The 27,237-nt window shown below is 36.9% G+C and overlaps 1 long non-coding RNA gene and 1 other non-coding gene across 4 annotated transcripts in view; one reads left to right on the top strand and one right to left on the bottom strand.

The window, feature by feature from the left end:
- LOC108588232 (uncharacterized) overlaps window positions 1-27,237 on the bottom strand; it is a 638,370-nt gene that overhangs the window by 257,825 nt on the left and 353,308 nt on the right. The window lies entirely within an intron of this gene.
- LOC118147618 (small nucleolar RNA SNORD78) lies at window positions 15,267-15,331 on the top strand. The gene has a single exon (XR_004734059.1). It is a non-coding gene; the product is annotated as a small nucleolar RNA SNORD78 (small nucleolar RNA).

Here is a 27,237-nt window from a genome sequence, read left to right as displayed (position 1 = left end):
GAGGTCTTAAGAACTCATTTACTATCATGAGAACAGCATGGGGAAAACTGCTTTCATGATTCCATCATCTCAACCTGGTCTCTTCCTTAACACATGAGGGTTATGGGGAATGCAATTCAAGATGAGATTTGGGAGGGGACACAAAGCCTAACCATATCAATCTCTCTCTCTGGGTTTTAGGTTGTATATATCTTTATCTGTATTAGTCCATTTTCACAAAGCTATAATAACTGCCTGAGACTGGGTAATTTATAAAGTAAAGAGGATGGATGGATAGATGGATGCATAGATAGATAGATAGATAGATAAATAGATAGATAGATAGATAGATGCAGAAAGGCCTATGATAAAATTCAACATCATTTCATGTTAAACACTCTCAATAAACTAAGCATTGATGAAACATATAATCTCAAAATAATAAGAGCTATTTATGACAGACCCACAGCCAATATCATATTGAATAGGCAAAAGCTGGAAGCATTCCCTTTGGAAAATAGTCTCACCACTCCTATTCAACATAGTATTCAAAGTTCTGGCTAGGGCAATCAAGCAAAGAAAGAAATAAAGGATATTCAGATACAAAGGGAAGAAGCCAAATTATCTTTATTTATGGATTATATAATCCTATATTGAGAAAACCCCACCATCTCAGCCCCACAACTTTTTAAGCTGATAAGTAATTTCAGCAAGTCTCAGGATACAAATCAATGTGCAAAATTTGCTAGCATTCCTATAAACCAACAACAGACAAACAGAGAACCAAATCATGAATGAATTTCTATTCATAATTGCTACAAAGATAATAAAATACTTAGAAATACAGTTAACAAGGCAAGTGAAGTATTTCTTCAAGAAGAACTACAAATCAAGAAACTCAGAGAGGATACAAAGGGATAAACATTCCATGCTCATGGATAGGAGAAATTAATTTTATGGAAATGGTGATATTGCCCAGAGAAATTTATAGATTTCATGATATTTCCATTAAACTATCATTGACATTCCTCAAATAATTAGAAAAAAATTAATTTATATAGACCAAAAAAGGAGCTCATCTAGCCAAGACAATCTTAATCAAAAAGAACAAAACTGGAGACATCATACTACTCAACTTTAAACTATACTACAAGCCTACATTAACCAAAACAGCATGGTACTGGTTTAAAAAAAGAGAGAGAAAACAAAAAGACATGTAGACCAATGGAACAGAATAGAGAACTTATAAATCTTGTAAATAAGACTCCACACCTGAAACCATCTCATCTTCGACAAATCTGACAAAAGCAAGCAATGGAGAAAGGATTCCCTATTTAATAAATGATGCTGGGAGAAGTGGCTAGACTTATGCAGAAAACTGAAACTGGACCCCTTACTTACACCTCATACAAAAATTGTCTCAAGATGGATTTAAGACTTAAATGTAATACCAAGAACTAAAAACCTGAAAGTAAACCTAGGCAATAGCACTCAGGACATAGGCATAGGCAAAGATTTCATCTTGAAAACACTGAAAAGAATTGCAACAAAAGCAAAAATCGACAAATGGGATCTAATTAAACTGAAGAGCTTCTATACAGCAAATAAACTATCATCAGACTGAACAGACAACCTATAGAATGGGAAAAAATCTTTGCAATCTATCCACCTGACAAAGGTTTAATATTCAAAGTCTGCAAGGAACTTAATTAAACAAATTTACAAGAAAAACAACTCCATTACAAAGTGGGTAAAAGACATAAACAGACATTTCTCCAAAGAAGACATTTGTGCAGCCAAAAAATGTGAAAAAATGCTCAACATCACTAATCATTAGAGAAATGCAAATCAAAACCACAATGAGATACCATCCCATGCATCAGAATCTTATTAAAAATTCAAGAGGCCAGGCACAGTGACTCACGCCTATAATCCCAGCACTTTGGGAGGCCGACGCAGGTAGATTGCTCGAGATCAGGGGTTTGAGACCAGCCTGGCCAACATGACAAAACCCCATCTCTATTAAGAATATAAAAATTAGCTGGGCATAGTGGTGTGTGCCTGTAATCTCAGCTACTAAGGGGAATGACACAGGAGGATCATTTGAACCTGGGAGGTGGATATTGCAGTGAGCCAACATTGTGCCTCTGCACTCAAGCCTAGGCAACAGAGTGAGACTCTGTCTTAAAAAATAATTAATAAATAATTTGAAAAGTCAAGTCAAGAAACAACAGATGCTAGTGAGGCTGCGAAGAAAAGAAGCACTTTTACACTGTTGGTGGAAATGTAAATTAGTTCAACCATTGTGGAAGACATTGTGGTGATTCCTCAAAAATCCTCAAGCAGAAATACCATTTGACCCCTCAATCCTATTACTGAGTATATATCCAAAGGAATACAAATCTTTCTATTATAAAGATACATGCATATATGTTCATTGCAGTACTATTAACAATAGCAAAGATATAGATTCAACCAAAATGCCCATCAGTCACAGACTGAATAAAGAAAATGTGGCATATATACACCATGAAATACTGTATAGCCACAAAAAGGAATGAGATTATGTCTTTTGCAGGGACATGGATGAAGGTGGAAGCCGTTATTCTCAGCAAACTAATGCAGAAAACCAAACACTGCATGTTCTCACCTATAAGTGGGGGCTGAATGATGAGAACACATGTATACATATGGGGGAACAACACATACTGGGGCCTGTTGAAGGAGCATAGGGAAGGGAGAGAATCAGGAATAACAGCTAATGAGTGCTGGTCTCAGTAAGTAGGTGATGGGTTGTTCTGTGCAGCAAAACACCATGTCACACGTTAACCAATCAACAAACCTGCACATCCTGTACATGTACCCCAGAACTTAAAATAAAAGTTGACTTAAAAATCAAAAAAGAAAAGAAAAGAAACTGATCCTTTCCCTCAGCCAAATTCATTAAACTCTTACATAAGCTTTCTACCTTTACCTCATCACAAAAGACAAATTCGGGTAAAACAGTCCTTTCTTTCCCTTTCTTCCTGAGGATATGCTGCAGCATACTGTAAGTAAGTTTCTCCTAATGAAAGCTTTGAACTAATCAAGTTAACATTTGGTGCTTCTTCCTTTGAAATCTCAGCGGGCCAGATCTCAGAATGGTTTGGGGTACTCTACTTTTGGGGAGACTCCTGCAGAGGGTTTGCCAGACTAAATACAGACCTATGTTTCCTGGCCACCCTGAAAGATGGAGTGGGTTGAAACTTGGCACTACTGGTTCACCTAGAGGGGGACTCCTTCTTTTTTTTTTTTGAGACGGAGTTTCACTCTTGTTACCCAGGCTGGAGTGCAATGGCGCGATATCGGCTCACCGCAACCTCTGTATCCTGGGATCAGGCAATTCTCCTGCCTCAGCCTTCTGGGTAGCTGGGATTACAGGCACGCACCACCATGCCCAGCTAATTTTTTTGTATTTTTAGTAGAGATGGGGTTTCACCATGTTGACCAGGATGGTCTCGATCTCTTCACCTCGTGATCCACCCGCCTCGGCCTCCCAAAGTGCTGGGATTACAGGCATGAGCCACCGCGCCCGGCCGGGACTCCTTCTTAAAAGGTGATAACAGGTGTCATTTACGTTAGAAAATTATCAACAGAATAATCAGCATGAAGGACTCTTCTTTGGGAAAGTTAGGGCAATTTCAATAATAGAAAACAATGAGTGTATTTAACTGAAATCTACTAAATATATATTTTAAAATTATGTATTTGATGATACTCATTTTACTAAATAGAGGAATCCAACACACAACAATGACAGCAACTAAGAACTCTGGAAATAACTAAGGCATCAGCAACTTTGTATGAAAACTATAAATTAAAATGAAATAAGCATTGATCCTAGCTTTCCTTTCAAGAATTGATAAAAGAGAAAAAATCTTTATAGAAAAATTCCTCTTAGAAAATATAGAAACAAATTTTTAAAAAATTGCAACATGTAATGAAATAATTCCTTCAGGAAGCAATCATTCATTAAAAGATTTTGAGGAATTTTACAATAAAAGGATCCCTGATCAATGGTGTTATTATGTAAAATGTGATGATCTTCTGATGCAATGCTGTTTGAAGCACACAGCACCAGCAGTAACATATTCTTGACCAAAAAGTTGGGCTTAAAACTAATCAGACCTTCTGGGATAACTTCTCTCTATAGAAAATACTGGGAATAAAGGGATATTTTAAATGACGTGGGGCAAACAAATTCAGAATGTCGGACATTTACAACTATCCCAGTTTCTACAATAAATTCATGGCATTTCATAGCATTTACAATGAAAATGAGAAGGAAAATAGGCAAAAAATTTCAATAAGGATTTCATCACAGAAGATATACAAATGCAATAAAACACAAGAAATGTTTGACATAGTTACTTGAGAAATACAAATTAAAATCACAGTGAGCTACTTCTCACTGCCCACCTGTTAAAGTGACTAAAATAAAAATAAAAGTGACTACATGTAATATTTTATCCAGAGTCTTTTATCTTGCCTTATATTGTTCCATTATTTTTGCCCTGAACTTCAGATTCTTCTTCATTCTTAATTTTTGAATGCTACTTTTTAAAACTCTTTTAGTTTTTGTTGTTTTACTTTGGGGTAGGTCCAATTATTTCTGTTATGTACTCAGATTCCAAGCCTGGTCTGGTGCCCTCTGATTTCCTTTTTCCCTGAATTCTGTTAAGGTGTAGACATAAATGATTACCCACCATTATTCCAGAGGTCACAAAATGTGTAACTTCCCCAATTACTCCTGCAGATAACACCACTATTTCAGAACCTATGATTGGCATTTTGAAATGTCTTTTCAGGTTTTTCTGCATGTCTAACAACCAAAGTCTCCACCTGTACCCTCCAATCGCTACTGTGGCCTTACCCAGAAATAACTCAGTGCATGTAAAGAGCATTTCATAAAGAGCATTTTCTACACCAGGATTGCATCCTCAACCAATCAGCAGAAAGCACCCACTGCCTACCCATCCCCTCACCTTCCTCACTCCCCTCACCCTCTCAATCTCTTCAGCATCCCCCTCTTCCCCCAAACTACACTTGAAAAACCATAGCCTCCAAATTTTGGGGGATACTGATTTCAGTAATATTAAAATTCCCATCTCCTCTTCAGCCAGCTCTGCATGAATTAAGCTTTTTCTGTATTGTAATTCTCCTTCCTTAATAAATCAGCTCTATCTGGGTAGCAGGCAAAATGAATGCATTGTCAGGTTATATTACTTACCCATCCCACATTATTTCTACTATTATTAACTTCTTGCATTGATGTGGAACCCTTGGTACCATTGTTGAACTGTTGACCTAAAAGGAAGAACCTGAGGCAAAATTAGAGAGTGTATAGGCTGGGATCAGTAGCTCACACCTGTAATCCCAGCACTTTGGGGGGCTGAGGTGGGCGGATCACCTGAGATCAGGAGTTTGAGACCAGCCTGGCCAACATGAAACCACATCTCTACTAAAAATATAAAAATTAGCTAGGCATGGTAGCATGTGCCTATAATCCTAGGTATTTGGGAAACTGAGGCAGGAAAATTGCTTGAACCTGGGAGGTGGAGGTTTCAGTGAGCTGAGATCACGCCTCTGCACTCCAGCCTGCCTGGGTGACAGAACAAGACTCTATATAGATAGATAGGTAGGTAGGTAAGTAGGTAGGTAGGTAGGTAGATAGGTAGGTAGGTAGGTAGGTAGGTAGGTAGGTAGATAGATGATTGATAGATAGATAGATAGATAGATAGATAGATAGATAGATAGATAGATAGATAGAGAGATAGGAGAGTTTATTTGGGTCATACACTCCAATTAACAAGCAAACTTCTAAAGGCAAACAAGGACCAGGAATGGGCTGATACAAAGTTGTCAGAAATTCTCATTGGTTTATAGAAATAACATTGATTAGTGATTGGCTATACATTGGTAAGCTAGAGGATATAGGTTATAGTGTCCAATGTGGCATTATTAGATTAATTTACAGCTACTTGTGGCAACAGCAAGCAGTTGTAAGAGATAAACAGGTAGCTCATAGGGGAGAGCAGAGTGTGACTATGGTGTCTTTTTTAATGTCTCTCTGAGCCTAATAGTTAAAAGGACTTGCATTCCTACAAATTCTTTTTTCCCCTCAATACATTATAATTAACTAATGTTCAACATTTACACTGGGGCTCATTCTTTGTGTTGTATAGCTTTAAGGGTTTGACAAACACATAACGTCATGTATCCACCATTACAGTATCATAGGGAACATTCAGTGCCCTAATAATCTACTGTGCTCTATCTATTCATCTCTTCTTCCCCACTATCCCATTGCAAGACTAATTTTCCCTCCCTCCATGGTTTTGCCTTTGTCGTATAGTTGTAATCATACAATATGTAACCTTATCAGTCTGGTTTATTTCACTTAGCAATATACATTTAAGTTTTCTTCATACTATTTTTTGGCTGAAAAGCTCATTACTTTTTATTTTTGAAAAAGACTTCATTTTATTTTGTTAGATTTATTCCTAAGTATTTAGGTCTTCTGCATCCATGCATTCAACCAACTGCAGATAAATTATATGTATATTTAATTTGATTGAGGGATCCTGGAATGAATCTCCCACAGATACCAAGGGAGGACTATATTTCATGTGTTGGTGCTATCGTAAATGGCATTATGTTTCTAGCTTCAAATTCTAATGGTTAATTGCTGGTACATTCCAAGGCAATTTGAATTTTTATATCAATGTTATATCTTCCAATGTTGATATAATCATTTCATATTAGTTCCAGAAGGTTTTTTGTTCCTTGACTTTTAGAATTTTTATAGACAATTACATCATTTGCAAACAAAGACAGCTTTGTTTCTTCATAATCTGTATAGACTTTATTTTTATTTGTTATCTTTTTATATTAGTTAGAACTCCCAGTACATTGTTGAATAGGAATCGAAGAAGAGATATCCTTGTCTTGCTCCCAATTTTAGGAGGAAGTCATCTAGCTTCTCTTCTCTAATGATGTTAACTTAGGGATTTTGTATGTATTAGTTACTAAGATTTAACAAATATTCTCCTTTTTCTAGTTGGGCTGAAAATTTCTCATCATGTATTTAGTGTTAGATTTTGTCAAGTACTTTTTCTGCATCACATTTATTTATACAATCATATGATTTTTATTCTCTAGCTGGTTGATATGATGAACTACATTAATTGATTATTCATGTTAACCCAGCCTTGCACACATACCTTGAATACTTTGAATAAATTCTACTTGGCCATGGTATGTAATTCTTTTTATGCAGTGTTGCAGTCTATTTGCTGATATTTTGTTGAGGAATTTTGAATCTGTGTTCATGAGTGATACTGTTCTAATTGTCTAGTTTTCATTTTGGGTAATGCTGGCCTCATAGAATGAGTGTTTCCTCTGCTTCTATTTCTGGAAAAAATGGACAGTATTGATACTATTTTCTTCTTGAAACGTCTAACAGCATTCACTAGTGAAACCATCTCCAACTGGTGACTTCTGTTTTGAAAGGCGTGGAATTATTGATTCAATACATACAGGCCAAATTATGTATTTCCCCTTGCCTGAGTTTTGGTAGATTTTTCCTTGCAGAAAATTGGTCTATTTCATCTAAATTATCAGGTCTGTGGGAATAGAATTCTTCATAATATTCCTTTATTATTTTATTCATGCCTGTGGGATAAGTAGTGGTGTGACCTTTTTTCATTTCTAATATTAGTAATTTGTGACTTTTAACTTTTTGTTCTTGCTTAGTATAATCAAAAGTTTCACAATTTTATTGATTTTTTCAAAGAACCAGCTTTTGGTTTCCTTAATTTTCACTATAAATTCCTTGCTTTTAATTTGATCGATTTCTGCCCTTTTATTAGTTCTTTTCTGAATATAATTTTGTCTTCTTTGTTTTAGTTTCCTAAGTTTGAAACTTATTATTTTTAATGTTAGATTTTTTCTAATGAATGCATTAAATGCCATAATTTTCTCTGTAATCACTGCTACTACTCACAAATTTTGATAACTTGCATTTTCAGTTAATTCAAAATATGTTAAAATTTCTTTTGAGACTTTTTTTTTTGGCCCATGTGTTCCTTAGAAGTGTGTTGTTCAATCTCTGTATTTTGGGATTTTCTAACTATATTACTGTGATTTCTTATTTAATTCCATTATACTCTAAGAACACACTTTGTACAACTTATACTCTATTCTTTTAAATTTAAAAAGGTATGCACCATGTCATTTTAAATTGCCCAGAACTTCTGTTCATTTTCTAATTTTATTGGATGAAATTTAAATCTGCTTCACAAAATTATGTCCCTATGTATTTTGAAATGTTATATTTCCTGAATGTGGAGGAAACCAGTAGGCTAGGATCCATTTTGTAGAAGAGTCTCCAGTGCTCTTAACACTGGCTTTTGTTGTATATTAAAGCAGGGAGGCCTCTAAAAAAATAATACTTGCATTTTTAGGTTACCTATGACTCTAAACATAAAAAAATTAAAGTATAAGCATGAAATAAAATTGAAGCCGTTTGTGGTTTAGTAAAAGGGGATACATGTTGAACATTTTGTGTGGCTTTAGGAGAATATTAATAACCATACAGTGGTCTTACTGAAAAAGAATTCGAAATAATCTGAGATGCACTAGAAAAGTTGTACTATGATATCTTTCTGCCATTTTTATACCTTATGTTTTTCAAGAAGGGCAGCCTTGAATGACCTTACATTTGCATAATGGCTTTGCTGTACTTTTAATCTTTCTGTTTTCCTGTAAGTTTTCTTTAGAACGTTCCCCTTGCTGGCTGGAAACAATTTGGTTAGAACCAGTGACAAGGTCTGCAAGTAGAAGTACATATTGAGAAAAGGTTAGGGTTATCAGATCCCCCATCTGTTATGTGTAACATATGCTTTAGCAATTGGAATATATGGCATAGAACAGTGAGTTTTCTGATCAGGGCCCATCAAAGGGAAGAGATGTGGACAAGCCAGTGTAAGGAATATTCCCTCCTGCTCCTGTTATATGAATTGTTTTCTGTGTGGAAATTGGACCCATCTGGGGAGAAAATCTATGTTGTTGTTACACTTGAGATTTTAAAGTAACAATAAAACCTTTTACATTCACATCAGAAGAGCTGTGACACTGCCTAAGTCTAATGTCAAGGGATCTGTTCTTAAATCTCCAGAGGTGTTTTCAGCCTGATGAATTCTGTATTCTCCAGCTGTTTGGTTTATTTGTTTATAAATTATCCAGATCTCCTATACTCTAATAGCAGTAAAAATGCAAATGCTATTTGCAAATTTTCTTGCAAATTGTCTAATAATTTATCTTAAGATCAATTTAGTTTCAGGTTATGTGATTATTATTTACACAAGGGCTATTTCTAGAAAAAGAGTTGTAAATTATAGTGAATTTTTATAAGTCATTGTGATGAATATGGCATCTTTCTACACCAGAGAATTCACTCTTTTGTTTGTTTCAGGAAACATTAGCAGAAACTGACTTTCTCATGCTGACATTTTAAGGATCTTTACTTCTTCCAGATTCCTATATTTTGGACATTTCACTGCTCATTAGATTCTCCACCAAGGATAATGAAGGAGATAGAAATAAGAAGAATTTGGCTGGTGAAAAAGATTGTCACAATGATTGATATAGTGACTAAAACTCGCCAAGTATATGAGAATTTTCTTATTTTAATATGTTCTCATGGCTCATAGTTAGCTAAGATCTTATTATGCATACAGGCACTTATTTTACATTTCAGGAATCTTCATTACAATTCACATGTTTTTTTGTGTAAGATGTCATATTATTTATTGTGGAGACTTTTGTTTTACATACATGAAGAAATTCAGTTTCTGTGGAGCCTCAGTATCTAATGATGCTTGTCATTAGTTCTGGTGCTCTTCTATACTAAAGCTAAGTTTGATTGGCATGAACAGTCACTGTATTCCTATCCTAGGATTTTTTCCCATTTAAATAATCACATTTAAAAATCAATATTGTGCATTTTAATGAAGAATCTGTTTTAAAGTTAATCTCCTAAAAACACCACAGCAGATTCTTAGCTTATATCTGAAACACAGCCAGAAAAAGTTTGGCAATGTAGCAATCAGAAAATTAGTCATTAGATAATTTTTATTTTTTTTTTAACTTATTTATGAGGCCATGCATAAAAAGGAGTAAAGAATCTTACTAAAAAATCCTGTAAAGAATGTAGAAGGAGGTGGACATAAGATAAGGTAAAGGAGATTTAAATGGATGAATTCTCAAATGATTTCATTAAAATCTAAAGGTTGCATAATTCATAACGAGGATTTTTTAATTATTAAAAACAATAATTATTTACAACTGAGGCAAGATATCACCTTCTCTCATACAACTAAGAACAAACTAGTTTGAAGAGACAATGATTCCAAAAAGTATATGTGTACATGGTTGCTTTTTCTGCAAGAGATTCCAAATGCCTCCCCTTCTCAGTGTACCAGGAAAACAGCCCCACTTGTCAGTTAGCCAATGATATGAGACTTCCCTGTTCAATAAAGTAGTTTCACCCTTTCTAAATTCAAACAAGACAAGTTCACTGGACATAGCAGAAACTGAGATGAAGAAGACCGTGCATCTATTTTCCATTTGGTGGAGGGAATAAGCAACGCTTAAGATAAAATGTCAGAAGCCTGTGAAAAGACAGAATCCTCTATCTCACCAAAGAGCTACTGTAGATACACAAAGATGACGGGGACCTGCATCCATTCTAACAGAGATGACTAGGCTGGGTTGCAAGAGGATCTCTAGTCCTACTGTGACCTCCAACTTTCCCTTCTACCTGTGGCTTCCTCCAGCCTCATTTCCAGCTCTCTTGTTTGGGATAGTAGACTTTTAAGAAACTGCTAGTTTCCACAGTGGCTATTCTATTTTACATGGACACCAATAATACACAGGGTTCTAGGTGTTCCATATCCTCACCAATATTTGATATTTTAGTATTTTTCATTTCAACCATTCTAGTGAGGGTGTTGTCACATCACACTGTGGTTTCAATTTGCATTTTTCCAGTGATTCAGTGGCACTAAACAACTTTTCATATGTGCTGTGGGAATTATTATATACGGATTTGGTAAAATGTTCATCTTTCATCCCTGTTCTAATTGTGTTGCTTTTCTTTTCATAATTAAGTTATAGATGTTCTTCATATAATCTTAATAAAAGCTAATTGTCAGATACATGTTTTAAAAATACCGTTTCCAAATCTGTGGCTTGACTTTTCACTTTTGTAATATTATTTTTTGATAAGCAAAATATTTACATTTTAGCTAAGTCCAATTAATATTTTCTGTTTATTATTAGTGACTCTTGAGCCCCCCTAAAAATGTTTTCCAACCCAAAACTTGTGAACCTATTTTATTTCAGAATATTTATAAATTTAACACATTTATAAATGTGAACATTTAGGCATGAGAACCATCTCAAATTACTTTTCTGTATGTGATATGAGAAAATTTCAATGTTTCTTTCCATATAAATATCTAGTTGCCCCACCGTTATTTACTGAAGATAATCTCCTTTCTCAGATTAAACTTGTTTGGTACCTTTGACAAAAATCAGTCGACTCTGTGTGGAGATCGAGGCACAGAATATCTATTTTGTGCTATAGGCTTTTTTTTTTTTTTTTTTTGAAATCCTAACTCCAACAGCATCATGTCTTACTTATTCTAGTTTTACAATATGTACTAAAATCTGGTACTAAAATCCTCCAACTTTGTGTTTCTCCTTCAAGATTGTGTTGGCTAGTCAAGAGCCACATAATGAAATTTTCATTTTTAAATAAGTTTCTTCAACCTACATTTAAATTTCTGCAGAAAATTCTGCTGTAATTTTTGTTAGAATTGCCTTGAAATTATAGATAAATTTAGGAGAAATGACATCTCAATAAAATCAAGTTTGCCAATCTTTAACATATTTCTCCGGGTTTTTTTGAACATCTTTAATTTCCATCAACAAGTTTTTATAGTTTGTTGTATGGAGTTTTTACATTTTTGTTAACATCTTCCTACATTTTTCATTTTTGAAACTATTATAAATGATAATTTTGTAAATTTGGGTTTTCAGGCTTTGTTTGTTTGGGGCTATTCTATAAATATGCACTGATGTTTTTACATTTACTTTATATCCAGCAATATTGCTAAGTTAGTTTATTATTTCTAGTAATTTCTCTATAGATGGCTTTGATTTACATTTTTGATACACACAATTATATCATTATAAGAGTTTTATTTTTCCTTTTATTTTTATATGTTCTTTCTTTCATCTTTCATTCATTCTTTCTTTTTTCCTCTTTTCCTATTACCTTTCCTCGTACTAGCTAGGGCCTGCAGGACAATATTTTTAAAACATTATTAATGGTAAAATTGGAACTCTTTTACTCCCAAATATAGGAGAGAAATATTTTACTTTTACTATTTTTTCACTAAATATAACATTACCTGTATTCCCTGCAGGTTCTCCTAAATCCCTTTTGTCATTTTACATAAGCTTCTATTTCTAATTTGCTAATATAATTTCTACAACTAATTGGTTCTGAATTTTAATTAAATAATTTTTCTTAATTGAGATGATTGTTTTCTTTATTATGTGTACTGATCAGTGGTGATGCTTGATTTATGAATGTTAACCTAATCTTTCTCTCTTAGGATAAAACTCATTTGATCATGATTTCAGGTATATTGATGAATTTAATTTGCTAATACTTATAAAAAATTTGGATAATGGTACATTAGTCAGTTTTCACACTGACTGAAACTGAGTCATTTATAAACAAAAGAGGTTTAATTGGCACACAATTCTGCATGGCTGGAGAGGCCTTATGAAACTTACAATCATGGCAGAAGGCAAAGGGAAAGCAGGCACACTCTTACATGGCATTAAGAGAGAGAGAGAGAGAGAGCCAAAGGGGGAAATGCCAGACACTTATCAAACAACCAGATCTCATGAGAACTTCCATACTATCAGAAGAACAGCATGGGGTAAACCACCCTCGTGATCTAATCGCCTCCCACCAGATGCCTCCCTCAACCTAGATCTCATCTAGAATGGGCAGTACAATTCTAGATGAGATTTGTGTGGGGACACAGAAGCAAACCATATCAGATGCATATTGGGTTTTTTTTTCCTTTTAATGTCTGTGTCAAGATTGTACTGGTTTTATGAAATACATGTGAATATATCTTCTCTTCTATTTTCAGAAATATACAAGATTGGCATTTTCTTCCCCTCAAAAAATTTTTAGGGGTAGCTTCTTATTTCTACTGATATCTTTCCCATCCAATTGTTTAGCTGTTCTTCAAATTCATGTACATGTTTATAATAGGCATTTAGAATCATTGTCTGATAATTTAAACATCTAGTTCAACTGTGGCTTGGCTCCTATAAGCTCTTTTATATCTTCAAAATGGGTAACGCTTTCCTACCTTTTTGCTTGTCTAGTACTTTCTGTTATTATACCCTGGACATTATTGATGATCTGTTGCAGACAATGGATTATGCTATCTTTCTGCTTTGGAGGCATTTGATTACAGGTAGATTAATTTATTTTCTTCAGCCTTGTTTTTTATCTTTTTAAGGTTGAGTTTATTTCAGTTTTGCCCTTAGTTCTAGAGCAAAGAACCTGCCAAAGTATAAAGTAGTCAGAATTAGATCTTCACTTTAAACGTACACCTGTTTGAGGGATTAACTGAATGCTTGGCTTAAATATTGAGTAGTTTGGACTCTAGTTGAGTCAAAACTTTATCATCTACACAACTTTTCATGCACTGTTTTTGTGGAAATGTCTGCTGAGCTGTCAGTCCCTCATCAGCAGTTTACTGCTATTATGCCTTATGGAATTTCACTTTGTACCCCAAGGATCAGAGGATAACTTCTTTGCAGATATACAGATAGTAAGACCTATGGCTACCTTTCCTTTGTCAACATTCTCCAAAAATTCCAGCCATGTTAGTAGCCTCCAAACACAAAACTCTGGTTTTACTCTATGCAATGAGAGTTCTCCTTTCTACTTGCAAGCATTGGACATTGCTCCAGTCAGAAAGCTATGCCAAATAGAAGGCTTCCCCTCCACTCCCTAGAGGATCTCAGCCTTACAATGGCTTCTATTCTATAGCTATAAATATTTGCTTCAGATAAATGGTCTAGTTTTATAGTTGCTTAGATAATAAGTTAAGTCTAATACTAGCTTCTTTAACAATGCTGGAGCTAGAATTCCTGGCTTTTTCTAGGTAGCCCATATTCATTATTCAAGACAGCAGCTTTAGCTGGGACTCTTTTCCCACCTCTGGATTAGAAGTCTCAGTTACAATGCCATCTAAATTGTTTATAATTGTTTATAGAATTATAAACACTATAGTATTTAACCCATTTTTTTGTGTTTATTTGTTTAATCATTTGTCTTCACCAATCTTTTGTAATCTGGTGAATGCATTGCCACCTCTATCTATCTAATTAATATGCTCTTAGGAACTTATCAAAATACATGACACATGGTGAGCATTCAACAAGTACATCATAAATAAGTGATTAACTAATATGTTCATTTCAACATTTCTATGTGCCTTTCACAGCAGATGTCTTCATTATTTATCTTGAAGGTAACAATAATTAAACAGTCATTTTGTAAATAGTCATGAATATTTACTATGCTTCAAATCTGTTCTAGGTAGTATGACATTTTCAAGGAAGTATACATGAGGGTTTATTACTTTGTTGAAAACAAAGTCTTTAGGGGCAGGCAATTTACAGTGAAGTGTGATAGAAATCTGAAAATATGCCAAAGAGTTGGTCAGGTGATGTGCTATGCCCATGTTAAGAGTGCTAATATTAGATTTTCACATAACTCATTTTCATAGTCCTAAAATCTTCTAACATTTTCTTCCCTTTGAAATATTTACTTTCAGAATAGTAAATTTTTATTCACAAACAATAACTATTTTTAGGAACAAGAAGGTCAGAAGTACTAAATTTCTTCATTTCTTTCCTACCACAAGATTAGAATTCACAAACCAGCTTAACCACTTAATAAACGATGTAATTCTTCTCCTTTTCCTTCCTCTAAATCTTCTCAAGACAGTCTAAAAAGCACTTCCCAGGTTTACTCTCAAGATAGAAATTAGCAACTCAGGGTTGAATTCCTAGGAGGTCTCATTCTCTGTGAGCTCTGAAACTAGGCTCTATTTCGAAAATTAGAGAACATCAGAGTTTCTCTATAATGATGTTGGTCAAATATCTGATCTGAAATGATTATATAGAGGAATTTAACACTGAAGAAAAAGGAGTTTCTCATAAAATGAGAAGACATTAAACAATACTCTGATGGTAAAGATTACACATAAGAACATATGGTTTGATCTCTTGGAACAAAATTGACATTGAATTAAGATGTGCCCGAACCATACTGGAGTGTTGTGGGGTTTAGACAGTGTCTTAAGTTTGATGAGTCACAATAGAGAGCCTGTGTTACTCGCTCTGCAAATTCTACCACCATGTTAAGTTTCCAGGGGGTGGTAGAACACATTTGTTCTCTTTTGCTTGGAACACTGGTAAAGTGCTCAAGAGGAATTTTCTCATTCAGGTGAGAACAAACAATGCCCTTTCTCTTCTAAACAAGTGGCTGTTTCTTTCCCAAAATCACAGATGTACAGAATAGTGATAAAAATACAAATTTATATGCTGCCTCCTATTGAAATCACCGAAGACCAAAAAATGAAAAAAAATGTGAGGGCTTAGCTAAAAGATATATTGAAACTATACAGATTGTCTTATATTCAGGCAATATATGATGCTGGTGTTGGGCTGAGGGGCCTAGACATTATTCTGAAATATGGTAATGCTGGGGTAGGTTTGGAGGGGACTATTGTACCAACAATAATGTATTCTCAGAAATCTGGATCCTTTGAAGTCTGACTAGAAAAGGAATAGTAGTTCGGTCAGAGGACACAGTAATTGCAAGAAGAGGAGCACAGACTAGGTGCATATTCTGGTGCCAGAAGACCTTTTTGGACAAGTTCAGTCTGTAACAGAAATGGCTTTTAGTACAGAAGAGTCCAGATTTCCAATTGTGTTGAGATGCTGGGCTACCCAAGCACATCACAGGTACACAGGAATTAGGATGCTGAAGCTCATTTGGGTAAAATTACTCACAGGTGCTTCTAGCAAAGGTGGTAGATTGAACACACACATTTACCTCTATATCCTCCCTAAATCCTGTGAAATGACCAAAAGTGTGTGAATTAAATCCAAAAGACAAAAGAATTGAATAGGAGATGAGAGTAACCCAATTTTAGACCTGAAAGGCAAATGAGCAAGTGGTTTCTCATTGAACAAATCAAATAGAAAAATTAAAACATAACATGCAAAGAAGAAAAACAATAAATAAAGAAAGCTAATTCACACTACAGAACACCAAAGTTTAGAATTACGATACTCTGATGAGTTCTGAAAGTGAGGGTTCTCTTGAGGATTAATATTACAAGAGCAAAGAAATTTGTTTTGAAAACAGACATCTCTACTGTGTCGAAAATAGTGTTTGGCATATTGTAGGCACTTGGTAAATATTTGTTGAAGAAATAAACTAAGAAATTCAAGTCTCGGTAAAGAACAGCTAGACCCCAGCACTTCATAGGACTGTGTTTCATTACTGAAGAGATAGAACAGAAGGGCTCTGGGTTTAGAAACATCAGATACAGCAGAGGGTAAGGGTAAAGACAAAATTTGTGTCTCTACACTAAAATTTGTGTCTCTCTACACTAAACAGAGGAATCAGCCCTCTCTGCCCCTGAGAATACTACAGGATTATTCACTGAGAAAACAATTTTAAGAGGAGAGATCTGCAGATACTAACAGAAGTTCTAAATAAGCTGCACAGACAAACCTACCTACAATGAATCTCAAAAAACATATTTTCCTCTCTCTCTTTCTTACACACCCACCTCCCTTTTAATCAAGGTTAGTGACTCAATATTAAAGACATGGATTTGGACAGGCGCGGTGGCTCACGCCTGTAATCCCAGCACTTTGGGAGGCCAAGGCAGGTGGATCATGAGGTCAAGAGATCGAGACCATCCTGGTCACATGGTGAAAACCCGTCTCTACTAAAAATACAAAAAATTAGCTGGGCATGGTGGCTCATGCCTTTAATCCCAGCTACTCAGGAGGCTGAGGCAGGAGAATTGCCTGAACCCAGGAGGCAGAGGTTGCGGTGAGCCAAGATCGCACCATTGCACTCCAGCCTGGGTAACAAGAGTGAAACTCCGTCTCAAAAAAAAAAAAAAAAAAAAGACATGGATTTGGGAAAGTTGACACATTTGAGAAAAGTCCCTAAGAGAACAGATCAAATTTTTTTAACAAAAAGAAAGTTATTACAAATAAAGAAACTTGGAAAGCAGAGACAGCATGAAAGGCCAACCACAATCAGGGAAAAAAATACACAGCCATATTATGCTCAGAGAAATAATTGAGGTTACTGCTTCCATGAAAGAAGAGATGACTACAAAAAAAAAAGAGGAACATTTAGAGAACTAAAGAATGCTCTTAAAATAAAATACAAACATGGCAAAGAAAAATAAAGATTCAGTAAAGGTTCCAGAAAACTGACCAAATCTCCAAAGAAGATCCAAAAAAAGAGAAAGGAAGGATGGAAGGAAGGAAAGAGAAGTGAGGAGAGGAGAGGAGGAAGAAAATTCTAGAAAGAGAAAAGATGAACAGAATTGAATGAGTACAATTGGAGAAACAGAGAAATGATCCACCATATTGTTTGCAAAAAGAATAAAGAATGAAGCACATTGAGGCACATAAATATGAAAGTTCTGAACCTTGAATACAAAAAGAAGATCTAAACACTTCAAGAGAAAATAGGAGGTCACATGTAAAAGGTCAGAAGTCCGAAGTGCTTCAGAATTATCTAAACAAAACAAAAACAAACAACCGAAAACAAGTAAAAATGAAAACACCAGAAACTAGAAAACCAGAGTGCACTGCTTTCAAAGTTGTGAGAAAAGTGATTTATGATCTAGAAGTTTTTTTCGGCAAGGTTATCAAATTTCAAACAAACAAACAAAAACAATCAACCACCTTTTCTTTGGAAGGTCCTAAACAATTTATTCACCAAATGAAAGCATATGCCAAAAAAGTGTAAGACACAGAATACACAAGCCCTAGCACAGAAAAATCTATAGAAAGTTTACAGAATGACAGCTGTGCCACAGGCCCATTCAAATTAGAGCAGTGGGCCAGGAGAGAAGACAAGAGAAGAAAGAAAGGAAAGAAAGAAAGAAAGGAGAGGAGGGGAGAGGAAGGGAAGGGAAGGCGAGGGGAGGAGAGGAGAGGAAGGAAGAAAGGGGAGGGAGGGAGGGAGGAGGGGAAGGAAGGCAGGGAGGGAGGGAGGCGAAAGAAAAGAAAATGTAAGAATAAAAGAGAGAAAGAAAGAAAGAAAAAAGAAAGAGGAGGAGGGGACTCAAGATGGCGCTGTGAGAACAACCCAGGATTGGAGCCCGCGTTGAATTCGCAAACGGTGAGTCAGTGCTGCATTTCCAGACTGATCTTTGTTGCCCACAGAACGGGGAAACTCCCAAGTATAAAAAGACACCGGACGCCAGGCAGTAGGTCTGCCTGGCGAAGCCGGCAGCCGGGGCAGCGGCGGCCGGCCCTACCCAGCAATCCCCACAGGGCGCGCTTGTCCAGGTGCCTTGTTGAACCGGCAACCTGAGACTTGAGAGGGCTGGACTTGAGACTGAACGAGACTTTCACAGTAGCCCAGCCCAGGGGATTGCAGGGACAGATCGCTTGGGATACCCAGTGGGACGAACAAAACCGCGATTTCAAACTATCCCGGGCAGACGGTCCGAGACGCTCTGTGGGGGAGGGGCGTCCACCACTACGGAGGCAACCTGCCCCAACTGATATACACGCCCACTGCTGAGGCAGCCAGCCGTTGCCGAGGCAACCCGCCCCAACTGAGATACACGCCCACTGCTGACGCAGCCAGCCGTTGCCGAGGCAACCCGTCCCTACTGAGATACACGCCCACTGCTGACGCAGCCTGCTGTTGCTGAGGCAACACGCTACAACGAAGAGACTCCGCCGCAGGGCGTGGCGGAGACCACAGCAGAGCCGGCAGGAACAGCGCGAATCACACAACGGCAGGGCGGAGCCTCGGCAGCCAAACAGTGGCTAATCTGCCTTTGAGCTGGGCAGGACACCTGATCGGACATCCAAAAATAAAGCCCAAACCCCTCAACACAGAGCATTTGAGAAAAAAAAAAGGGTTGTTTAATGAGCTGTGTTGCAGCAGAATCAAACATAGCAGCCTAACAGCCCTGAATGAACAACAGAGTGCACAGCTCAGCAATTAAACCCCTATAAAGTACAAACTGTCTCCTCAAGCAGCTCCCTGACCCCTCTATATCCAAAAGACTGTCATTAGGCAGGCATCATCCTGGGACAAAGAGAGCAGAAAAAGAAACTGGTAGCATCCCTCGCTGTGCCACGGCTACTAGAGGTGCACCCCAGACAAGCAGGGTCTGGAGCGGACCTCAACAGTCATACAGCGAAGGGGCTAGACTGGTAGAAAAAAAACCAAGCAACAGAAATACTTCATCATCAACATTCTGGGTGTCCACTCAGAGACCCAAATGAAAAGTCAGCAACTACGCAGACGACCAGCGGACAAATCCACAAAGATGGGAAGAAACCAGCGCAAAAAGGAGGAAAACACCCGAAACCAGAACACATCGCCTCCTAGAAAGGACCAAGACTCCTCACCAGCAAGGGAACAAAGCTGGATGGAGAATGACTGTGACGAAATGACGGAATTAGACTTCAGAAGATGGATAATGAGAAACTTTTGTGAGCTAAAAGATCATGTATTCAATCAATGCAAAGAAACTAAGAACCTTGAAAAAAGATTTGAAAAAAGATTCGAGGAAATGATAACAAGAATGGATACCTTAGAGAGGAATATGAATGAATTAAAGGAGCTGAGAAACACAATACGAGAACTTCGCGAAGCAAACGCAAGTTTCAATAGCCGAATTGACCAAGCAGAAGAAAGAATATCTGAAGTCGAAGACCAACTCAATGAAATAAAACGAGAAACCAAGATCCGAGAAAAAAGCGCAAAAAGGAATGAACAAAGTCTCCAAGAAATGTGGGACTATGTGAAAAGACCTAACCTACGTTTGATAGGTGTACCAGAAGGGGACGAAGAGAATGAATCCCAGCTGGAAAATACTCTTCAGGACATCATCCAGGAAAATTTCCCCCACCTAGCAAGACAAGCCAACACTCAATTGCAGGAAATACAGAGAACACCACAAAGATATTCCGCAAGAAGAGCAACCCCAAGGCACATAATCGTCAGATTCAACAGGGTTGAAATAAAGGAGAGAATACTAAGGGCAGCCAGAGAGAAAGGTTGGGTCACCCACAAAGGGAAGCCCATCAGACTCACAGCAGATCTCTCAGCAGAAACACTACAAGCCAGAAGAGAGTGGGGGCCAATATTCAACATTCTTAAAGAAAAGAACTTTCAACCCAGAATTTCATATCCAGCCAAACTGAGCTTCAGAAGTGAAGGAAGAATAAAATCCTTTGCGAACAAGCAAGTACTCAGAGATTTTGTCACCACCAGGCCTGCTTTACAAGAGCTCCTAAAAGAGGCACTACACATAGAAAGGATCAATCAGTACCAGCCATTCCAAAATCACACTGAATGCTAAAGAGCTTCAACATAATGAAGAATCTACAACAACTAACAGGCAAAACAGCCACTTAGAATCAAAATGGCAGTATCAAATTCACACATAACAATATTAACCCTAAATGTAAATGGACTAAATGCACCAATCAAAAGACACAGACTGGCAAATTGGATAAAAATCCAAAACCCATCAGTGTGCTGTATCCAGGAAACCCATCTCACATGCAAGGATACACAAAGGCTCAAAATAAAGGGATGGAGGAAGATTTACCAAGCTAATGGAAAGCAAAAAAAAGCAGGAGTTGCAATTCTCATCTCTGATAAAATAGACTTTAAAGCAACAAAGATCAAAAGAGACAAAGAAGGCCATTACATAATGGTAAAAGGATCGATACAACAAGAAGAGCTAACGATCCTAAACATATATGGACCCAACACAGGAGCACCCAGATACATAAGGCAAGTTCTTAATGACTTACAAAAGGACTTAGACTCCCACACAATAATAGTGGGAGACTTTAACACTCCACTGTCAATACTAGACAGATCAACCAGACAGAAAATCAACAAGGATACCCAGGGCTTGAACTCAGACCTGGAGCAAGCAAACCTGGTGGACATTTACAGAACTCTCCACCCCAAATCCACAGAATACACATTCTTCTCAGCACCACATCACACCTACTCTAAAATTGACCACATAATTGGAAGTAAAGCACTGCTCAACAAATGCAAAACAACTGAAATCATAACAAACAGCCTCTCAGACCATAGTGCAATCAAGTTAGAACTCAGAATTCAGAAACCGACCCAGAACCGCACAGCTTCATGGAAACTGAACAACTGGCTCTTGAATGTTGACTGGGTAAACAATGAAATGAAGGCAGAAATAAAGAAGTTCTTCGAAACCAATGAGAACGAAGACACAATGTGCCAGAACCTCTGGGACACATTTAAAGCAGTCTCTAGAGGAAAGTATATAGCAATAAGTGCCCATATGAGGAGAATGGAGAGATCCAAAATTGACACCCTATCGTCATAATTGAAAGAGCTAGAGGAGCAAGATCAAAAAAACTCAAAACCCAGCAGAAGACAAGAAATTACTAAGATCACAGCTGAGCTGAAGGAGATTGAGACACGAAAAACCCTTCAAAAAATCAACAGCCCTTTATGCTAAAAACCCTCAATAAACTCGGTATCGATGGAACGTATCTCAAAGTAATAAAAGCTATTTATGACAAACCAACAGCCAATATCATACTGAATGGGCAAAAACTGGAAGCATTCCCTTTGAAATCTGGTACTAGACAAGGATGCCCTCTCTCACCACTCCTATTCAATATAGTACTGGAAGTTCTAGCCAGAGCAATCAGGCAAGAAAAAGAAATAAAGGGTATTCAAATAGGAAAGGTGGAAGCCAAATTGTCTCTATTTGCAGACGACATGATAGTATACCTAGAAGACCCCATCGCCTCAGCCCAAAAACTCCTGAAACTGATAAACAACTTCAGCAAAGTCTCAGGATATAAAATCAATGTGCAAAAATCACAAGCATTCGTCTACACCAATAACAGACTTAAAGAAAGCCAAATCAAGAGCGAACTGCCATTCGCAATTGCTACAAAAAGAATAAAATACCTTGGAATACAACTCACAAGGAACGTAAGGGACCTCTTCAAGGAGAACTACAAACCACTGCTCAACGAAATCAGAGAGGACACAAACAGATGGAGAAACATTCCATGTTCATGGTTAGGAAGAATTAATATCGTGAAAATGGCTATACTGCCCAAAGTAATTTACAGAATCAACGCTATCCCCATCAAGCTACCATTGACTTTCTTCACAGAACTGGAAAAAACCACCATGAACTTCATATGGAACCAAAAGAGAGCCCGCATAGCCAAGTCAATTCTAAGCAAAAAGAACACAGCGGGGGGCATCACACTACCGGATTTCAAACTATACTACAAGGCTACAGTAATCAAAACAGCATGGTACTGGTACCAAAACAGAGATATAGACCAATGGAACAAAACAGAGGCACCGGAGGCAACACAATATACATACAACTATACAATCTTTGATAAACCTGACAAAAACAAGCAATGGGGCAAGGATTCCATGTTTAACAAATGGTGTTGGGAAAACTGGCTAGCCATGTGCAGAAAGCAGAAACTGGACCCCTTCCTGACACCTTACACTAAAATTAACTCCAGATGGATTAAAGACTTAAACATAAGACCTGGCACCATAAAAACCCTAGAAGGAAATCTAGGCAAAACTATCCAGGACATAGGAGTAGGCAAGGACTTCATGAACAAAACACCAAGAGCATTGGCAACAAAAGCCAAAATAGACAAATGGGACCTAATGAAACTCCACAGCTTCTGCACGGCAAAAGAAACAGTCACTAGAGTGGATCGGCAACCAACAGAATGGGAAAAAATTTTCGCAGTCTACCCATCTGACAAAGGGCTGATATCCAGAATTTACAAACAACTCAAGCAGATTTACAGGAAAAAAACAAACAAGCCCATTCAAAAGTGGGCAAAGGATATGAACAGATACTTTACGAAAGAAGACATAAATGAGGCCAACAATCATATGAAAAAATGCTCATCGTCACTGGTCATCAGAGAGATGCAAATCAAAACCACATTGAGATACCATCTCACGCCAGTTAGAATGGCGATCATTAAAAAATCTGGAGACAACAGATGCTGGAGAGGATGTGGAGAAAAAGGAACACTTTTACACTGTTGGTGGGAGTGTAAATTAGTTCAACCATTGTGGAAGACAGTGTGGCGATTCCTCAAGGCCTTAGAAATAGAAATTCCATTTGACCCAGCAATCCCATTACTGGGTATATATCCAAAAGACTATAAATCGTTCTACTATAAGGACACATGTACACGAATGTTCATTGCAGCACTGTTTACAATAGCAAAGACCTGGAATCAACCCAAATGCCCATGGATAATAGACTGGATTGGAAAAATGTGGCACATATACACCATGGAATATTATGCAGCAATCAGAAATGATGAGTTCGTGTCGTTTGTAGGGACATGGATGAATCTGGAGAACATCATCCTCAGCAAACTGACACAAGAACAGAAAATGAAACACCGCATATTCTCACTCATAGGTGGGTGATGAAAAATGAGAACACATGGACACAGGGAGGGGAGTACTAAACACTGGGGTCTATTGGGGGGGAAAAGGGGAGGGCCAGTGGGACGGGGAGGTGGGGAGGGATAGCCTGGGGAGAAATGCCAAATGTGCGTGAAGGGGAGAAGAAAAGCAAAGCACACTGCCATGTGTGTACCTACGCAACTGTTTTGCATGCTCTGCTCATGTACCCCAAAACCTATAATCCAATAAAAAATTAAAAAAAAAAAGAAAAAAGAAAGAAAATGTAAAAAGGGACAGAACGAAAAAAGGACAGAAAGCAGGGAAGAAAGGAAAAAAGGAAGGAATGAAGAAAGAAAAAGAAAGAAAGAAAGGAAGGAAGGAAGGAAGGAAGGAAGGAAGGAAGGAAGGAAGGAAGGAAGGAAGGAAGGAAGGAAAGATGAAGGAAGGGAGAAAAGGAAGGAGAGAAGGAAGGAAGGCAAGGAGAGAAAGAAAGAGAGAAAAGAAAGATGAAAGGGAGGAAGGAAAGAAGGGAGAAAAGGAGGAAGGTGGGAAGGAAGGAAATAAGGAAGGAAGAGAGGATGTGTTTGAATATATAGAGAGAAGATTTTCAAATGTTTGAAAATTTAGAAAGAAATTACTAGTAGGTAGATAAAAGCCTAAGCGACTGTTAAAAGGAGATAATTATTAACTCCAGAAAAAGAGAGAAATAAAATACTTTTCTACATGAAGTAGTGTAAATTCAGATGTTCTCAAGCCATAAAAAGTCCCATCTGCAGATAATATTTATACGATCATAAGGGTATACACACATAATATTGATCAAGCCATATATGATATAACTCTATTGATTATGTAAGAGAACATGTGCCTGTGTGTTTGGAAAGAGGGCTGAAGTCTTCATTTTGCACAGTAGAAAAGAAATAAATTTTCCATAAAATTGACTAAATATAAAATTTGCTCACAAGAATCCTACAGAGAAACAGGAAAGTATGTAATCTAGAAAAATTTTTAAATTATAAAAGTTACCTTCTTTGAGGAATGGGAATTTGTGTAGCTTGCAAAGTACAGTAAATGGACTACTTATCTTACAGAATGATTTGATCAGTGATACTTTATACAAGTATTTCTTTGATAAAAACAAAACCATATTTAAAGAACTCACCAATTTTTTGACAAGAATCCTAAAATTGGCATTTATTAAATATAGCTCTGTTGCCTAAATTCAACATCTTTTTGTACTAGCCAACCTTTTACATAAGGTTGAAATGTTTCAATGGTCTTAGGGGATGTTTTAGAGGTACCTGACCAAGACATGGCTATAAGATACCTTTTTTAATACATAATTTTCAGTAAAATGACAAATACATAGCAAACTAATGTGCTTCCCCATGTGAGATAAAAAAATGGATGCATTACACATACAAACACGTGCTTGCTTGCATGCACACACATATTTGTTTGTATATGCATAGAAACATTTTAGAAATATCAGCAAGAACTTACAAATCTGATCAATTTCTGTGAGTTGGACTTGGATCCTAGGGTTCAGGGAGACATACTATATTATGTAACTTTAATACAGTTGGGATTTGTTGTTTACTATGCACATATATTAGCTTTTTAATCTAAACAAGTCTCTACTTTTAAAAAATAAGTTTATAAAAAGTTGGAGAGAAAAAATAATATGCACAAGATACATGATCACTTCTATTTCTGTTTCTCTCTTGCTTATCTATTGAATACAATCAGTACAATTGTCCTCTATTACAGATTATTTTTGAAGACTATGCATGTGACTAATGTACAAAATAACAAATTTGAAAATAAATTAAATTCATCAATATGGGTCCAATTTTTCTTTCTCTACCTTCTTAATTCCATGAAGACATGTTTGGCATATTTGTTTATAATATTGTAATCTAACTTTATATTCACTATTTCAAAATCCATGTTTCTGTAGATTATATTTTATAAGGTCCATGTGATGTTCTGTTATGTTGATGCACAATGTCTCTTGTAACCATTTTCCTACTACAAATGGACTTTTTCAAACTAACGTGCTCAATTTTTTAGCCTTGCATAGTCTGAGTTCTATTTTCTGCCTGCTTACCAGTAGGTGGTGCTGAGTAGTAGCTATAAATAATCTGGTTTTAGAATATGTGCTCCACTAACATCTTTTCTTTAGAATGACAGCACTGAAACAAATCAGGAAGTGGTTTAAACTGGTTTTCCAGTAGTGGGAGTGGGTTTCCCCTATTTTATTCATATTCTCCTGGATTCTTCCTCTTCTGAGTAATTCTAAACATGGTTTCAAGATGTATGCCTGCAAACAGGGATTAGTCTTTGGTTCTGACAGAGAAGATACAATGGTCCAGAAGGGGTCTCATTTCTTGACAAGGCACCTGCCACAGGCTTAAACACAATCTTCTGCTGCAATCAATCACTGTAAACTTTCAACTGTACTGCACTAAGCTTTGTCACATGCCCTGTCCTGAATTTTTCCCATGCATCATTCAAAATTATTTCTCACAACACTATCAGATCCAGCTTATTATCCAACTGTATAGATGAGTAAACCAAGACCGAGGCAGTGAAGTGACACTTTGTACTTCCTAAAATCAATTACTTAATGGAAGCAGTCTGCACTTGGAGCCAGAGATACATAGGTCAGATTCTGACTTCTTCATCAACTAATTGTCTATCTCCAGCAAGGGATTTAAAATCAACAAACATCTGTTTACTGATTTGTAAAATAGGAATAATAATGTATGATCCCCAAAGCTGTCTTGATATTAAATGAGAATACATCTGAATGGTCCTTAACACAGTGAGTCATAGGCTCACTATTAAAACATTGCAAATGCAAAGGAAAAACAACAACAAAAACTAAGTTCTTTTTTTCTTCTCTTTCTGACTCAAGTGCTTTCTTAACTCTGACACCTATCTCCTTCCTTCTAATTTAACAACCAGAGATTGTTTCCCCCCTCTACCACCCTCAAATTTTCTGTTTCTTTCATTTGCAGTACAGCATAACACTTCTCACTTTGGATTAATTGCCACTTTCCAGGAGAAAGAAGAGGCAATAATTTAAATCACAATTTGCTGATGTTAAACGAGTGTTGCACATTCTCCTAGGACTAGCACTTGGGGGAAGCAATGTGTCCAGCATGTAGCCCCACCCTGTCAATATAGGCTGATGTTCTATCTCTATTCGTGATTAAAACCACATTTGCAGATTATGACAATGAGAGAAATCTAGCATGGCTGACTTCATCTTGCTTCTAGCCTCATAGGCCAGCTGTCTTCACTTATTCCTGGGTATGGGCCAAGCTAACTATGGG

The sequence above is a fragment of the Callithrix jacchus genome, chromosome 14, assembly GCF_049354715.1.
Source record: "Callithrix jacchus isolate 240 chromosome 14, calJac240_pri, whole genome shotgun sequence".
In the NCBI taxonomy this organism is placed as follows: Eukaryota; Metazoa; Chordata; class Mammalia; order Primates; family Cebidae; genus Callithrix; species Callithrix jacchus.
This window is presented reverse-complemented; position numbering and strand designations above follow the sequence as displayed.